Source organism: Solea senegalensis, linkage group LG3, assembly GCF_019176455.1.
Source record: "Solea senegalensis isolate Sse05_10M linkage group LG3, IFAPA_SoseM_1, whole genome shotgun sequence".
Classification (NCBI taxonomy): Eukaryota; Metazoa; Chordata; class Actinopteri; order Pleuronectiformes; family Soleidae; genus Solea; species Solea senegalensis.
Window position 1 is genome coordinate 22,435,675 of NC_058023.1, and position 19,409 is coordinate 22,455,083.

The 19,409-nt window shown below is 40.4% G+C and overlaps 1 protein-coding gene across 3 annotated transcripts in view; it reads right to left on the minus strand.

Moving 5' to 3' along the window:
* Positions 1-19,409, minus strand: part of LOC122767223 (chemokine-like protein TAFA-2) — an 81,253-nt gene that overhangs the window by 42,546 nt on the left and 19,298 nt on the right. The window contains exon 1 of one of the 3 annotated variants that reach the window (XM_044022641.1): positions 8,257-8,355. The exons of the other annotated variants lie outside the window; for them this stretch is intronic. The gene's annotated coding sequence lies outside the window, so the exon portion shown is untranslated. Of the gene's footprint in view, positions 1-8,256; positions 8,356-19,409 lie in introns of those variants that run through there. 3 annotated transcript variants of the gene reach the window in all.

Below are 19,409 nucleotides of genomic sequence, written 5' to 3' on the forward strand. Positions count from 1 at the left end.
ATTTGTTTTGATCATATTTTAGCTTAATGCCTCCATAAAAATATCCAGTACACTAGAATTATTGACAGTTGCACACGACCTGTCGTTGTTTGGTCACCTGATCTCTTTTTTGGGCGTTGTAAAACGTACACATCAGTGTGTGGGGACGTGAGAGAGCATGAATGCAGCCCAAGCGAGAATGGCCTTGATTTCACATATTTCCAAAGAAGAAGAAGTCGTCCAGGCGGAGTGAATATCAGCGCTGTTACCCGACACTGACACTAAGTGCCCTTTCAGGGAGTTAACCACCAAAGCGACCTTCCGTAACGACACGTCGAGATGCTATCTGAGAGGCCGCGCTCATCAAAACCGCAACAGCCAAATGGTCTCAGCCTTAGTTTTCCCTCTGATTAAAGTGTCTATGCATCATGGTCTCATCGTCCAGTGTGTTATTTCAGTCTAACCCCACCTTCACATGTTCCCTGCACCATCAGCATTTAGAGGCATTCATACAGATCAGTGTATCTGCAAGACTTCTTTTTTGTTTCTTCTTCTTCTTGAAGATCTGATAACCCAAGTGCTCATTGTTTGCCTCCCTGTAATTGCTCTCTCAGCTGAGGCTTTATAAATTATCAATGAGCACAGTCTAAATATTTGAACAAAAAGTAACACGTTTGTGGCAGTTTTCTGCTTTTTGCACTTGTACTTTACCACATCACCGAGGGAAATCTCTACCTTTTACTTTGCACCATTCATCCTTGTAGTTGGGTTAAGTAAAGATGGAACCTTCCACATTTCTGGTATTTTTGATATTTCATTGACCACCATCTAATATTATAATCATTTTTGTAAATATTCTTTATTACTGCCACCATGTTTTCATGGGCAAGGCTTTATTCAAGATTCAAGATTTCTTTATTGTCATACCAACACACATTAAGACATGCGGTCAGAACGAAAATCAGTCTCTCCAGAACCCGGTCGGAAAGAAGAAAGAAGAACCAACAGTTTAACTTAACAAAATATAAATTAAAAAAGACTAAAACTTTAAAACCTCTAGAGGTAAGGTGCTGTGCAAAAAAAATAAATTTGTATGGTACTGAAAATTTTTGCAAATTGTTTATGTTTATGTTTGTGTGCAATCTGATTTGTTTTGTGATGGTATAGGTGATGTGTGATATATTTTTGTAAATGCTTTATTAGTTTGAGTTGGTTGTTTTTTGGAATATGGAGTATTTGCCCGGTTCAAGATGCAAAAGGGTCTTGCAAGTATTGTGTCATAAAAACCCAGCAAAAGATGGAATTTTAAAAAATGTATTTAGGACAGATGAACAACCCTCCCTGAATCAAATATAACAGTGTGCAAGAAAGTAGACTGCTAATGTGCGTCATAGTGCTGGGGTTGGATGCAATTAGCAAACTAGCCAACAGACTAAAGACACATACCAACATAACATTAATAATAATAATAATAATAATAATAATAATAAATAACCCTCGTGAGACACATCTATTAACAACATAACACATCTTGTGTTTAGCCTTGTGTCCCACATTGTAAACAAAAACAAATTGAAAACATTTTATTATGAATGAATGAATGAATGAATGAAAAGGCTGTTTCAAATACAACCTTTCAAAATTGCTGGCAGAGAAAAAATAAGCACACTTCATATGAACCCAAAAGGATTATGTAGAAAATGAATTTACAAAAACAAAAATATGCACATACACATTCACTACATTTTTAGTTTGCTAGTTTGTCAGCTTTGTAAACACACAATTCAGTTTCAGTTAATTATTATTTTGGGTTGTTTTTTTTAACTTAAGTTTTTATTTTATTTATTTTTTTATTTTATTTTTTTCAGTTAACAAAAATGTTTTTTGAATTTTAGTTTTCCTTATTCCCTAATTTTTCATTAACTATAATAACCTTTTTTTCCTGGTTTGTTGCTATTATGTGTCTGATCCACGTAAACGTGACGTGTTTCTGGTTTGTTACTGCTGTATTTTTCATTCCAAAAAAAGAATCATGAACAGACACAGAAGAGAGAAAAAATGAGGATAGTGCACGAGCTGGAGAAATGTTAACGAGCATGAGGAAGGCTCTATATGTACATGACCTTTGGATGAATGGCCCGTCAAGCTGTTGGCCTCTTTTGCAGCGCTGTGATACGCTAAGCTAAAACAGGCTGCTAATATGTAGTATATGGCCAGATTTCCTGATTTGTCTGATTTTAAACTCTATAAGAGGAGTGTCATAACTACCAACATTTACCAATCACGGTCTTCGGTGAGATGTTGTGCTTTGAAACCAGAGTCCTGGGTTCGAAACCCACCCGTGACAGACAGCTCTATGCATTCATCTCATATATGACTCATTATTTAAGATGTGGAAAGAGAGGCCATTTTTCTCTCAATTTTTTCTCTCCTGCGCAGCTTAGATTTGATTGCAATTCCATTTAAAAAAAATTATAATAATGATAATAATAATAATTATAAAACAAGTGCATTTCTATGTAAATTTTACAGGAAATCTTCACATTATCAAATATGGACACCCCTGCTCTATAATGTCCCACTTTTCAGCTTTCAATGCCAAAATTTTATATAACTGTTACACGTGTTAACAGAGCATAAACGTTAATCCCATACTGGCCCACAATTAATAACCTGATATTTTATATCACCTTACTGTATGGAGCTGATAATGATGTGATATAGTTGATATAAGTGACCATACTTTGATTTTGAAATGAATAAATGCATATTTGTGCCGTGAAGAAAAGATTGTGATCTCCAATCACAAGCTATAAGCAAATGGTGTGTAAAAAATAAATAAATAAATAAATAAATAAATAAATAAATTGGACCAAAAAAAAAATCAATTAAAGAGGTCGACTGGTTAATTGGGCCAATTTCTGTTATTTTTCTCTCATCAGCAGCAGCTGCTTGTTGTATTGGCATGTCAGGACTTTGTTCTTAGAAACCTGCATTCAAGTGCAATAAATGATTTTTTTTATTCATCTAAGACCATGATTCTCAAACTGCGGTACGTGCGCCACCAGTGGTACATACTGTTCATATACAGTAGCAGGGCATGTGATCGGAGTGGAGCTGAGGAACTTTGACCGTAGTGCTTGAAATAAAACATCAAATAAATTAAATAAAAATAATTAGAGTCACCTTATCTCTTACTCCATCTTCATCTAAATTCACTCTAGTGTCTGATGTATGTGAGGAAGAGGAGGAGGAAGAATTTTATTTATGATATATTTAGTTTACTGTTTATTATTTTACTGTTCGGTTACTTTTGAAAGTGACATCAATTATACTTCCAATGAAGCTGTTTCTAAATTTTCTAAATGACAAAACAATCATTTGTATAAGAGGAAAACCTTCCACCTAATGAAAGGACAAATATTTTTCCTTTCTGTTGCTTCACAAAAAAAAACAACCCAGAAACAAAAGTGTCAGCACGTATAAAAGCACAGCTGTCACAAAAGGCTTGTTTCAGGTTTCAAAAAAACCGAGAGCGATTTGAAGGACACGCAGAAAATAAAGTCAAACCGTCAGAACTATCAAAGTCCCCGGCAGAATAAATGTCTGAGCAACATCTTTGTCAGTTCTTTTAATGTACTGCACTGCAGCGTGATGTCGCCGTGTCCTTGCGGCCACCGAGAACCGTCCTGTTACAGAGTTTGATCCCCATGACAGCCCGGGTGTCCTTGTGCGGGACGCCACATCCCTCTGTCAGTGTGTTGAGTGTGTCACCTCAGTGGCTGCGGAACAACATGGAGGATTATAAATAAATAATGTGCAAACATGTATATTTATCCCGCGGCGTCGGAAAGAAGCTCATAGTCTGATTTCATTTTAGTTTCAGTGACACACTATCGCCAATTCATGCGCTGCTTTGTTGTATTTTATTACATTTGTTGTTGTATTTGTGCTGTATGTCACCTTTTTAAGGGGAAGAGGGGGAAAAAAATCAGCATATTTAATAGCATTTGTGGCAGTTAGTGGAACAATTCCCTGCAGGGATAATAAGGAGAATAACAGGATATTGCAACTTGAGTTTGAGCGAGATATTTGTAAATAAAATAAATAAAACGAAGGGAATATAGCTTGTTGTTGTTATGCATGCGTAACAAGTTATACTCGCTCTGTGAAAATAATCCATTTATTTCATTTCCGCTTTGTATTTAGTTTTGAAGGCGATACGTTGTGTAATAGGTCCGCGCTGAAATGTCTGACACACTTTGATGAAATGGCTTTGAAAAGAGAAAAATGACAAAATGACAAGGCTAAGTCTGCATGCCAGCTCGGGTCATTTCATCAAAGCTTTTACCATAGAATAGATTAGAATACAAATGCGCTCCAAATTTAGCATCAGCTCATATTTGATTTCCACTTTGAAAATCCCTGAATGCTAATTAGCAAAGGGTGGAACGTGAGGCTCGCCAACAAAATCACCACACGCCTTCACAGATATTTGTCACTTGTGTTAAGTAAGAACAATTTGGACAAAAAGGTTTTTGGGGCCAAGTACTTATTCAGTTTTCAGCTATTAGTATGTACATATTAAATATGTATATACTACACAGCCGCACACACGATGTGACCAAAAATAATAAACAAATTATGGCACGAAATACTAACCTGTGGCCATGACACACTAATCCATGGCCAAAATAATATGTATTTACTTATTTGTGTGCCACACAGTAGCTTTAGCACTCATGGAGAGTAAAAAAAAAGCTGATTTCATTTTAAATCAAACTACTTCAGAGATATTAATCATAACGTGCTTTGTTTTTGACAATGTTTCTCCAGATGCAGTGGATTTAGGTGGAGAAACGAGTGTGTTCATCAACCGCGCCGCCTCCTCGCACCCACCTGTCCCTCTCAGGTAGGACTGATTCCTGTTTAAGAGCGTCTGGTAAAAGGTAGAGGGCGAATGTATTTATTGGACGTAGTGTTTCAGACACTCGACTGCTGAGAGTCTCTTTCAAGACATTTCTTCGTTTCAGATGGTGGACTTAAATCCATATAATATATAATTATACCGATTTCATGCACATGTGATATATTCAGTGGTTCTCAAACTTTTAAAACTTTTTATACTTGTGTGGTATTTTTTTTTTACTAAGCACTACATGAGAAAATACTGTTCTGTCAAAGTGACACCATTATCACATTATTATTCCCAATAAGATAATTTGCTCTCTCATCCTCCTCTTCCTCACATATACTTCACACACTGGTATAGTGATGGAGCGAGAGATAAGGTGACTCTAACTGTTATTATTTCATTCATTTATTCATTTTTATTTTGTTATTTGTTTCATTTTGGACACACTCCACTCAGCTCCACTCTGATCACATACCCTGGTATATACAGTAGAACACTTTTTCTGATTTCCCTCCAAGTACCATCAGAGGAGACTCGCGTACCGCTGGTGATACACTTACCGTGGTTTGAGAACCATGGTTTTAAGCTATTTATTTCAACTGTTCTTCTAAAGTGGAATTTCTTCGTGTTTGTAAAGGCTTCACGCCATCTGGGTCTATCTTAAAGACTTTAACACTGTGTGCTTAAGTGTTTATCTATCACGAGTCATACCATCCTTGCAATATTCAACGCTGTGAAATATCCCGCGTTCTTTCTAACATGTGCAACCCTATTACAGGTAGTGTAGCCCTGCACAATGGTGCAACAATGGCTCCATAAATGCACTTTGGCAAGAATAACTAGAACGCCGATGAGAGGCAGTTTAGAGGGAGCGTCAGACTGCAGTGGCTTTGTCAACAACACAAATGAAACAAAGCAAAACACAATCAAATCTCAGTTAAATGATGCCTCAGCGTGGAGGGACTCGTCTCTGCCACTGTAACACGACTGCGTGTCATTTTCACAGCGTCACCGAGGCAGCTTCGCTTCAAATAAAGGAAACAAAGAGCTGCTTAAGAAATCACATAGGAGAATAGAAATACATTAGACTCTGAGGGAGCCTGCCATTTATCATCATTATTAAACAAATGGCCAGTGCCAGAGCGTGTGTGTGTGTGTGTGTGTAAAGCTCTGGAGATATTTTCTGCCCCTTCTTACCTTTCGTCCCTGACAAGTAAAAGCACCTCTAGAGGAGCTTTGGCAAGTTTTCTAAGCTGTGTGAAATATTATTAGAGAACATTTATATACAGTAAATGGATGGTTTCTGCTCAACACTTTAAAGTGGTTTAATTGGCTTCAACTCCTGCAGCTTTTTTCCCTCCCCTTTAAAGAGAAGACACTTTATGTGGCGAACCTTTAGAGTCCAGCCTCCATACGCCATTTCAGTGTTTCCCAAACTTTTTATATGAGGACCAACTTTTTGGCCATTTCACAATGTTCTACAAACAGTGTGCTTGATACAACGTTTCTGGCTATTTTTACTGCGATTTCCGTGAGACTTAATATAGTTTTGAATACGTAAACCGACTTTTTATGAGATTTATGTTTGATAAATGAATCACAGCCTTATTTTATGCATGCGCTACTTAAAAAAAACAAACCCTGCAGGAATGACGTCACGCTTCACTTAGCAACAGAGCCACTGAAAAACAGCATGTCAATTAAAGCTGCGGTATGGAAGTGTGGTACAGCAAGCAGTAGGGATACACTTTTTATTAAAAAAAAGGCAATAATATATCCCTCCCCTTCCATCCACCCTCTTACCAAAGCTCCGCCCCCTGCCAAAATGTTTGAACAATTCTTCCTTCATCTGCTGTAATGAAGTTTTATAATAACAAATAATACAAACAACTGCTTAACTTAAACATGTATGTAACAACATGGACCGTCTCTATAATTTGCATTTTGTGTCTGCAATAAAAGTACAAATTAAATATTAAATACTTATCCATATATAAGCCATCAAAAATTAAACTTTCTCAGACTTTTTTTACATCAAAAAATTGTCGCAGAACAAGAATATGTAACAATAATTAGCCAATTAAATGATAATGGAACGCTGTCAATTGTTAAAAAATGGTGGAAATGAGTCCTCTAATCTAATACAACAAATGGCCCTATTTAAATCATCTAAAAAGGGTGGCGACTCCAGTTTTGTAAGTGCTAAGTGAGACGCCTGAATTATTTGTAGATGTGTTTTCGGGCGTTACACCACTTTCAAAGCCAGCTGTGCCTGTACCTGACACATTGCTAGTTCAGTGGCGACAGCACGAACCTCGAGAAATGAACAGTTCTCGGCTGCGGAGATGGATCTGCTCTTGGGCGGGGTGTCGGAGCTCATGAGCAGATCGTTCTCGGCTGAGGAGATGGATCTGCTCTTGGGCGAGGTGTCGGAGCTCATGAGCAGATCATCAAGACCAACATACCCATGGACCCACTAATGGGCACAAGCGCATTTGCTACCCACACAACCTGGAGGCTGAGTGTGACAATGACAACTGTGTCAGTTGGAAACTGTCAACACCGTGTGCCACTGTGCACCGGGTGAATGATTGTGCCAAGAAAAGAATGACAGACTTTAGCTTCACATGTAGCGACCTCTATCTTTGGACACGTTAAAAACACTCAGGCCTGGGTCACATGGCGCTACATGCAGGGTCTGCTGTGTCTCGCTTGTGTCTCCCCACGCCACCAATACGTTCATGACCATAGTTTCTGATTTGTCTCTGGGAGGAGATTCCAGGGATTTGCTATCTCACAGAAACTCGCGTGATTTAACGTGACTTCAGAATGTAAACAGACATGTAGGGCGGACTGTCGGCAGCTGTTGTGTGGATGAAGTCACGGCTGACGAGACGGAATCAACTGTAAGCAAAAGTACGCAGATCTGGCCAGTTATCCTCTCGTGTGGGACAGGCTTAACTCTCTTATGACCGTCGAGATAATGAGGCTGCCTGGATTTATTTTGATTCCATGGCTGTCGTATTGTCAAAAGATGCCAAGATAACTTTCACTTTCGATATCTGGCTGTTATTCAACCGTCAGTCCACAGTCCTTGGTTTTTCTAGATATCACAAATGGTGTGGTTACGGTAAATGAGAAGTACGCATGGTCACAGAAGGGTGAAGGGTTAGAAGGCTAGAATCTCAATAGCACACATCTGTTCTCTCTTACTTTTGCTGAGAGCCACACGTGAAAAAGAACTTCCTCTGTTGTGACCCAGGCCTAAGACAGTGAATCCGTATTTTAACACACAGCAGTCAAGAGCAGAGGAGAAGCCAAGGTGAAAAATTCCACTTCTCCATCCACCTTTTAATGATTACCTCTGGACCTGCCGTTGCAGTTCCTCCTTTCAGGCATCTCTCTGGACTGTAAACACGCTCTCTGATGAGAGGGTCGTCATGCTCAGCCACTGTTGTGCCTCCTTCAGTCTCTGTGATCGCAAATCCAAAAATTCCCTCCCCGGATTTACTGCAGCCAATTTGCCGAGCTTACGCCGACGAGAAGGAGAGGTGAGGAGTGAGGTGTCGGGACACAAGGGAAATCTTTTTTTAGGCGTCTAATGAAACTTCTCAATGCCGCACCAATGACAAGAGAGGAGTTGCCAGGTGATTATGATTCTCTTTAATTAGCTCCCTATAGCTCTGGTATATCGAAGCCAATTATATTCACGGACGCCTCCCACTGTTTTTAAATGGACTAAATGTATGACACTCTATGTGCATTATGTGGACACGTCACGACAAAGACTCGTCACGGATCAGCCACGACATTAAAGCTGAATTATTCAAATTATGTACAGATGGAAAAAAAAAAACAACAGCTACTGAATAAAGTCAAGGTTTCAAATGAGGGAAAGAAATTACAATTTTACGGGAATAGCAATGTAGAAAAGGCAAAGTTAGAACAAATGCAAAGATTTAAATAGATCTTTCAACAAAAAAAAACATTTTATTAAAACTATAGAAAGTGAACAAAGTCATGGACCGGAATAATGTGATTTGTCGCTTATTATTTTGCGTTTTAATTGGTTCTTTTGTGTTGTATTGAATGCTTCGGTGTGGCTCTCATTTTACTGCTAGAGTTTGGACATCCTGTCCGAATGTTTTCAGCAGCTACAAAGAAGAAAAAACTGTCTAAAGCCTCCGCTGTGAAGAATAAGGGCATCTTTGTTTGTACTGCAGCCATTTTGTTCCACCACTCACCAATCATACCTTTAAAGACAGATCCACTGCGATACGAGCAGAGAGAGGACAATTTATAAAGCTGAAACAGCAGGAAAAACAAAAAAAAACTATCTTTGCAGCAGCAGAATAAGTTGAGTTCACCCTTAGAAATTGCTATTACTGTCAGATGTGTGATGACATAAGACGGTCTCTTCTTCTTTGTGTAGAACCTCCAGCTGATTGAACTGACAAGTGAAATGACTTAGCGAGTACTCATGCAGGTGTGATTGCTATACTTCAGTATACTTTGGCACTAAATCAAAATGTGCAGCATTTGCATCCGTGTTTCTTTTTTGTGCAGTAAAGGCAAGTAAATAAGTGTCATGAGTGCAGTTAGTGGTGTCTATTTGGATGTGTTGCTTCCATTGCTGTTTTTCCACTCATGTTATACTTCATTTAAGCTTGTAAAGCACTTTGGGCCACAGGGTTTTTTGGTTTTTTAATCTGCTTTATACAGTAAATACATTTGACCTTGATTTGTGTGCAGGTCAGTGCAGGGGGTCATAACAGGCAGAAAGAAAACTATCATGACTCATCCGCACATTTAGTCACTTGAGGGGCCGCTCCTCTCTCCGGAGGTCTGCTTGGAGAGAACGGCCAGGGCAAGAGGCTAAACATGGGGAGAGGTGAAGAAACTTAATTACACAGAGCAATGAAGACCACAAGCTTTAAAATTAAATCACACCAAGTTTTTTTTTTGTTGTTGTTACTCTCCTCCCTCCACTGTTTTACATCACAGAGCAACAAGGCTAAAGTTATTTTAGCCACGGCCCCCGTGAGGCTTATAATCCAGGCTAAGTGACAGGCTAATTTGTGGTATTAGATTGCTTTCATTGGGTCGTTTGGGCCTGCTTTGAACATTAGCAATATGAAAAGGCTGCGCTGCCTCAGCGGTCACATTGACTTGTATGCAGTGTGACCGCTGAGGTGTGGAAGCGAGCGGGCGGGGGGGGAGGGGAATTCTCTCGGAGGCCATATTTCCGCAGTCGTGTTCAATCTTCTCATGGCAGATAGAGAACAAGCCGAGACGGATCGAGCTGAGGGTACAAAAGCAGAGCTCTGTGGGGAAACTTCCACTCAGCCGACATTAGTCGACAGTCTGATCTCATCTCAGTGTGACTGACTGTAATATTGCATTAGTTACATTACGTAGTGGGTAACTTTGTAAACAGAAACAATGTAAGATTACTTGTAATGCTGCGTCCTTCATCTGAAAACAGGCTTTGTCTGAATAATTCACTTCTCAAACCTTTTGTTGGTGCATGTAAAGGCCCATTTATACTATTAAGATTTACTTGCGTCACTGTGCACAATGATAGACGAAACGGAGCAGTACCACTGGAAATCATGGGGGGCAGTGTAGAGTCAATAGTCCAATCAATCCGGAAAAAAGGAAAAAAGAGTAAGAAGAGCCTATACTGGCATTTAAAACTTGCTGGCTTACCCCTGCAGCCATAAAATGGAGAGTGACTGCCAGGCACTCGGCTTCGCTCACTGTGGGATGCGGCATGTTTAATTGCAAGGGGCTTACCGGCGAGGCAAGTTGACAAAAGGGGGGTGGACATTTATTATCATTTATTTAATTATTGAAAATGCCACTCGTCATCAATCTCCCTTATCGGCAACGCCAACGAGTAATATTCCCCATTATTGGGACGACTTAGGGCGCTTTCACACCGGGATATTCTGGGGTTCGCCTTCACACTGCACATTTATAAGTGAACCAAACAATGTTGTTCCATCTGTCATTCCCATGTGCAGCGCGTGAATATCCCTTTGTATTTTGAAGTTATACCCTACATTTGTCAGGGTAAATAAAAGTAAAAAATGAAGTGTCACACTCATGAGATTTCAATAAAAATAAAAAAAAGAAGTCCAAGCATTAGCCTGTTGTGTTTGAGTAAATGTGTCTAAGATGCATTAAAGCCAAGCTGAAGCCTCAAGATATACAATTAAAGACAGACACAAGACTGTTTTTCTTTACAATGAGATGGCAGCCATGCCAAGTCAACGTATTGCTGATAACCATTCAGTGTCAGAGGCTGGAACAAGTAATTAAAGGCAATAGAGAAATAGAGGATTAGTTCGAATTAATCCGCAACTTTTCCCATTTTCTTGCAGAAAATGTTGAAATGAAAGGATATAGAAATCTAGCCGAGCATAGCAGAACTAATGGCTTGGCAGCTCTCCCCCTGAAATGAGAAGGGACTAATGGATCCGCAGCCCTGGCTAAGATGGCTGAGCCAGATTGCATGTGGATTTAAGTGATTAAGAACACGGTGCCCCCCGGTTCTCCTTTTGTCAGAGAAAATGTAATATATGAGAATAAATGCTAAAATATGAAATTTCTCATTTAAGGAATCCTTTGCTATTGCAGGGAATTCAGGGCACAACCCAGATCCCACATGAGGAAAATATATGCTATTTGAATACTTGTCATAGTGGAGATGACATGGCTGCAGAGGGTACAGGCGACGGAACAGCAGGAGTCTGCAAGGAAAGTTTTGTCAGAATGTAAACAGACATGTAGGGCGGACTGTCGGCGGCGTTTGATTATTAGCTTTTTCCTTTTGCCCAAACCAATACAACATTTGAATAGTGTTTCAAGAGCAACGACTGGTCACTGAAAAGTTTATGGCCACAGGTAAGAAGTACAGAAATATAGAAAAGCTATCACGTCATCCCCTCTTCTTTTAAGCTGGGCTGAGATGACAACACGTCAATTGAACCAGTGGAAAAGTCTTTTTTCCAGAACACAATATGGTCGTGTGACGTGTTACAGAGCCATTCTTGAAACGCCCATTTATTCATTCATTCATTCATTCATGCTAGTGATGAGGACTCCAGCTCTTTTCAAAGACTGGGTTCTTTTGGCTCGGCTCCCATAGTAGAGCTGGCTCTTATGTCTCCCAAAAGGCTCTTCACCTTTAAAGGAACAACTGATCACAGAACCAGCACCTAACCTAACCAACCAACCTCCAATTTCCAATATCTTTTTCTGTTTTCACTAATTTCTTCAAGTTTTCCCGACGGGCTTGCTGTACCACTACACTGGCGGTCTTCAGAGCGTCTGCCCCCTTCCTCAATTTAAATAATGGTATGATCCTTTCCCCCGATGGGAGACGGCTCCTCTCTTTTGCTACAAAGAATCGGCTCTTAGAGCCGGCTCGTTCATGAACGACAAATCACTCAATTATTCATTGGGTACCAATTTATCCTCCTGGATCCTGGAGCCAATCCCAGCTGACGCAGGGTTAAAGGCGGGGGGGCAACAGTGCTTCCCTTAACTCACCCTTAAATCAGGGTGCCTAGCACATTGAGGGGGAGCTGAAAAGCTGTGTCCCTGTGTCTCAAACAAGCAGCGTGAACATGCATCTTAAACTCCATCCAATGTGACATTTAAATAAGCATGAATATACTGCATCATTGACTTTAGGCCAGGTTTTTGTTGGTCAATGGCGCAGTGGCTTTCTGCTGCTTCAAGATAGCAATGCTGGTGAATGATTCTCTGCTGAGAAGATGCTCGCATATGAGTTGAAGGCACCTGAAAACATCTACGGCTGAAGCGTGAGACCTTCACTGAGGGATGAGGGAACGAAAGGGAAATACGGCAATGAGAACTTTAATAAAAGATGCTCATTGCTGTACAGCTGTGTTCCTCAACTGGGTCATCACATTCGACCTCGACTTTATTGACAGATAATGTAAAAAGTCATTAATTCCCTAGTGTTGGCATCATGTCCTACTTGACCTCCTCAGCAGACACCACAGTCGCGAATGACGGCACAATGGCTGACGTTAATTCCCTCAGTTCAGTGCTGACTTGCAACTTCAAAGTACCCAAAAAAAAAGAGATACCACTGAGGTTATTAACTTTAAAAGTGCTGCATAATCACTCAAAGAGTCAAACTGCATATGGAGTGTAGCAAGTTCCTTCTCCTTCTACCTTACACCAAAAGCTAATCAATCATCCGTCACAGTGAATGTGCATTTCACTCCGTTTTATTCCAAGATTAATTATAAATCATTAATCCTAATCCCAACTCTATGAGTAACAGTTATCACGTACAGATTCACATTATTAAGAGTGACATGATTTATTTCGGCAATTCCAAAGTGTAGTAAGTCGGATTTTTTTTTTTTTTCACTGTGCTGTGGTAAAAAAATGATTATGGATAAGTGATGCTAATCAGGCCAGTGTTTTCTTGCATGTTTTCATTATGTTGCACTGAAGGTGTCTAGTGCGCATTGCTGCATAAAATGTGTCAAGTCCAGAGGTTTAATAACTGGAGTCATAACATTACTGTGCCTAATTATTGTATTAACATTATTGGATCATCATTTAACATTATGTTTTGTCCCATATGAAAGTATAATTGCACATAATGTAATAATGGGATGTTATAGTGGTGGAAATTGATAGCACCACCAGATTTTATTACATTTTCTCACCAAGTAAAGACACAATTTATTGTATTTAGTTATTGCACCATCTATCAAACAGATAATGGGACAGTGCCAGAGTGTGCGTGCATGTGTGTGTGGGTGTATACTGGTATCTGTCAAGTCCCTGGGACCCTTTTTGGCATAATCACTGACTGTCAGGACCAGTAGTCCTCATGGAGACCAAAACCTGGTCCTAATGAGGTTGAAATTGAACTTTCTGAAAAACTGGTTATGTTGAGGGCTAAGATTTAAGAGTCTTTGCCCAATCACAAGGTCACAGTGTTTCAAAAATGGAGAGGTCAACTCATTAAATGAGTTTGTTTGTACTGGGGTTCTATAAGTTACTGACTCGAGTTGCAAATTCAATGCAGTTTGTTGTTGAAGTTAATAAATGATAGTCGGTGAATTGTTTTAATTATTAAAGCACACGTAATTTTCTCGGTTTAAATTCTCGCCATTTTATATTTGGGCTTCATATATTTACGTATGTGAGTAACAAACCAATAAGGCTCTTATTCTCATGTCAGCCAGATTTTGAGTGAAGCAGCAGAGAAACTCTCTCTCTTACTCTCTGTCGCGCTCTCTCGGTCTCTTTGATGACACAGATGTTCGTTGGATACACACACATTAACATGACTAATCTGTGGAAACGTGGTCTGTTTGCGTTCCACCAATCATCACAGTTTACACACGGAGGAGAGACTGTCATGGAGAAAGTTTCCTCACTTCCGTCTCAGCGCGGTTAGTTGCATTTGAAAAGTAGTGATCCACAAGCGGTAGCATCGTACCTCAGTCACAGTGCTTACGTCCGGCAAAGGTGAAGCTCATGGGTCACTGCGTCTAATTTTATTCCATGTACTGTCTTCTAGTTACAACACCACTGTGATAAATTACACACATGTGAAAAGAAACAGGTTGTTGGTCAATTACGTAATAAATTTGCAGAGCCCCAGACATGGCATGGGGATAAAAAACCTCGAGATAGGTATAATGTGTGCACGAAATTAATAATCTTAATAACATTCTCATGAATTACCTGGAGAGCTTCACAAGTAAAATAAGCGAAGAGAACTGAAGCTTCCGGATGGACAGAGACAGTGTGATTGAGTTTTATTTTTAGGGTTGGGAATGAGTTACAAAGATATTCTCAAAAGCATGGCATTGCAAGGGGGGCGCTGTGCCAATCTCAGCTGACATAGGGCGATAGGCCGGGTACACCCTGGACAGTTCGGCACAAACCATCCACTCTCACATATGGTCAATTTAGAGTGACCAATTTACCTAATACCCATATTGGACTGTAGAAGGAAGCCAGAGAACCTATGCACACATGGGGAGAACATACAAACTCCATGCAGAAAGGCCCTTGTTCCAACCGGGGCTCGGACCCAGGTCTTCTGGCTGCAAATGCAAGAGTGCTAACCAATGCACCAACCGTGGTCTTTAAACCAATTAATCAAATAATGGTTTATCATTCACATATCTAGTACTGACACCTTATATACAGCTGGCAAACACTCACTTTGTAGAAGCGTGTTGCCAGCTGGAGCACAAGGTAAAAGTTATTTTACCCAGTTAATAAAAGTCTCACCTAAAGACACCTGTGCCTGTTTTAGTTTGCCACTTTAGCTCGCCATTATACAGGCTTCTCTGAATGGAAACCAAAGGTTGTAAACTGCTCACTCTACCGCACCAAAGTCTGTACAAAGAAATCAGCGTCTTTAGCTTTCAGTGACACAGGAGCTACTGGTCGTGTGTGTCACCAAGAGAAATCCAAACACAGGATTTGAAACGTGGAATTAACAAATGAACGTATCTGAACTTGCTGAGGGAGGCAGCAGTCGACTGACACCTTCATGTTTGTGCTCATGTATGAAAACGCTGATTTTCTCTATGGACTTTGGTGCGGGGAGTGAGTAAGGGAGTAAACTTCAGTTTAAAGCTGGAAAAGTCTGTTTAATGGTGAGAAAAAAAGTGGGAAATATAAAGACCTAAGACGTAGACTTTATCACGTGAGTCTCATTTTAAGTGGCTACAATCTCTTTTCCCTTCTGTCCCTGATGGCAGCCATGTTGTCAGTGAGCTTGAGTGTTCAGCCCCCAGGCCCGCTCTGCAGAAACTGTGGCACACATGGCTAATCGATTTGTTAATAATATATCAGTACCTCATACAACCATAATTCAAAAAACCCAAACTGTCCCCTTAAGGCTAAATGAATAAGTTATCTTGCTCGTGTTTCTCTAGTCCTGGCCACACTGCTGTGGGATGTGTTTCAAACTCAGTTTTCTCATTTACTGTACAGTACATGGCGGTGAAGAAATCAACAAAACTGCCTGCAATTTGGTAATCTGCTTATCTTCATTCATCTCTAACCTAATCTAATTTTCCACCTGAATGCAGCACCTCCTCAACAGTTCTTAAAAATTCAGCAGCATCTCTTCTAATTCAGTCGAAGTAAACATAATTGGCCGGATTTAGGTAATCTTTTATTCAGTCAAACTCCACTGTTTCATCTCAAACTGCTGGATAAAGCCCACCCACATTCACACTTCCTCATTATGAGGAAGAGCATACAGTAAAAACGAAGAGGGTGGGACTGCATGCCTGCCATCTGAAACTGCCACTTCACAGAACCCCGATCCACTTCGACAGGTGCCGGCAAATAATTGGGCGCCATGCTGACGACAACCACAGCACTGCTGTCTCCTCCAGCTCATTACTATCACTCAGAAGTTCCACTTAAGAACCTCCCGGGCCACATGACTTTACACATTTGGTAAACTGACGGCTGCAGTATTGTGAAATTCTGACATGAAAGCTCCCCGTCATCCTGCGAGGTGTTGACGTGCTGTTTGGTAAATGATGGAGCGCAGCATGTCACAGAAATGATGGGGTTCAATGCACTCCTGCTGCATGGACGTGTGTATTAGATATAGTTTGGAAAAAATCATTTACATGTCTATTAGCTGCTGGTGGAAGTTTTAAAGTGGGAGCGTATTAATGTCTCACAATGGTTTGTTGTTAGAGTTTGTAATATCCTTTCCAGATATTTGGAGACGTTTTAAACATGAGAGTAACCACACATCACATAAAACATCATTTTTGCTCACAAGGTAAAGCTTTGTCAATTTTGCCTCCATTAACTGATTTAAATGAGATGGAGACAGATTAAAACACAGCTGGATTTTTCCATGACTCTACAATAACCTTTCTTGTAATTACCGCAGTAGTGCGTGCTGATTGTCTCCTATCGCTCTTTAAAATGTCCTACAGTGATTTTCTCTGTAGGTTTGAAGTGGTCGATGTTTTTGAACAGACTAGGGTTGCAATAACTGTTCTATTTTGTTTATAGCAAAGGAATGAAAGGATCATAACCTCAGCAAAAGAAAAAAAGGAGACCTTCTGCAACCTCCTCAGTTGCCTACAATGGTCTGTCCCTGTCCTCCAACTGAAACGTAACTATGGGTCGTTTTGGGCGCTGGTTTTCAAAACGTAGACATAGGTCGTAATTCCTGCATACAACCTACATGTATGTTTCATTGGAGGACAGTCTCGTCTGTAGACTGACTTATATAAATTGGATTTTCTGATATGACATCATGAGCACTCTTTTGTAGACCTCAGGTGTGTACTGCACGCCATCCGTGACCGACTTACACCCAAAGTAGTGAGTTACTTGTAGTTTGCATAGGAATGGAATCTGTTACCTCATCAGTGTGCATCTTACCCGTTATATAAAATACTGCAGTCTCTCTCCTCTGTCGCCATTAGAGCTGAAGTCCAGCATGTTTGTGGTCACGGCTGTTGAAATCTAAGTTTTAGCCCCCAAATGTCACCGTTTGGACAATTTCACTAGCCTGGGTGAACCCAACCAAGTCTGCCAGCGGTTTGGTTTCGCTCTGCAGACACTTCAAACTTTACAACTTCCAAATCACGCACTATAGAAGCAGGCTTAGTGCGATGACGACAGAGAAGCAATGTCTAGCAGCTTTTGTATCCAACATGGCGGCCACAAAGAGCACTTGATTTGATTGTTGCTTCCTTTTCTAAGCGACTTGCTCCACGGAGCTCCCCCAACGTCATGGCAACTACAGCAACTACAACAAGCATGTTTGTTGACACGTCCCCTGTCGCTCTGCATACATCATGATTGGTTGAAGGTCTATCCAATTGCACCATTTCACAATACAAAGTGTCTTGATACCGTTTTGGACATTTGACCGGATCAAACAATCTGTCTTTTGGCCAAAAACTGTAGCGTTTCAACCACGATGTAGTGAGAACTATAGAGACCACCATCCATTGCGCTCTAGATTTGAACATGGTAGATTGGTGTGGACTGTTGCAGAATGTTCTTATTCGGAGTAAACAAGACTGAGCAGGGGGGGGAGGGGGGCTTAGGCAAGAGGGAGTGACTCTGACTCACCGGTAACTCCTGAAAATATGTGTGTTACTTGATTAAAACCGTTTGTCACTCTGTTGTTAGTTTGTTTGTTAGTGCAAGTAACGGTGCCACTGCTGAGCTTTAAGTGGTTAAATAAATCACCTTCCACCGTACTGCGTTAAAAAGAAACGATTTGTGTCTCGTCCCCGTAGCCCACAGCTGTGGCGTTGGCTCAGTGTCTCAGACATAAACTTTATCCTTGTTATTGCGGCTCTTATTGCTGCCTATAGCAGCCCTTAAAAGAGATAATTCCCCACTGCCTCTGAAACATTTAGAATCGTGGTTCTATTGAGTCGTGCAATAGTGATAACTGATTTGATTTCTGTCACTTGGAGGTATTATTAAACTCTCAAACAGACACGGAGTCTGATCCACATTTACAAGTCAACTGTGGCTTCGGCTTTGATTATGTGCATAGTCGATGGAAGGCAAAGACTGGAGGGGACGGAGGTACAATGAGTGAACGCTCAGACTTTTATTAAGGAACGCACTCTGACAGAGTTCACACCGACTTATATATTCCACAGCATCTCTCCTTGTAACCAGAAGCTAGTTACTGATTAATTTATGTTTCCAAAAAATTTTCTCTGTATTTATTTATTAATTTTCTCTGTAATTAAACAGAAACAAATATGATAGATCGCCCAATGCATACATTTTAAATATAAACCAACATCTGTTAGATTCAGACCACACAGTGCTGATTAAGTCAATCACAGGGGCAAGCACCAGCAAGGTTCTAGATGGGGCTCAAAATGTTTGGTTGTTCATCAGTTTGATTGCCCCCGCCCACCCGAGGTGCTGCTGTACACATAAATGCCCCCTCAGTCATGTCTGATAGTTTTGCTTGTCAGATGAAGGACTCCGTATACAAATAATGTTAAATCGTTTCTGTTCATAAAGAAAACAGACAGACGCAGAACAATAACGACAAGAAGAATCACAGCAGCTTTAATATTTAATAAAGCAGAAGATTACGGGACTGCCGTCATTCTAACACTTCAAGACCGTGAATAACCGACAGAATGTTGTCAGACTTCAGAAGTCAGATTCATTGAAAATCAATTTTCGTTCTCATTTTGCCAGATCGTTCCTGTCAGCAGCACTAAAGTTTTGCTTTGGGTAACGACATGTTCACACACACGTACCGTAGTCCTCATTTCAAACACGGTGCTATCTCCAGCAGATGCTCCTCCGTGTTAGATCTTACACCTCTGAACAATGCCTGGTGACAACAAGCAACACCTCACACACCTTTCATAAAGTTGCCGTGAGGCCAACATTTACATTCTGTTAAGTCTTCGCTTCCGTCATTATAGAACTGTGTTTCCATTATCTAAAGCCGGCGTTTGAAGTTATA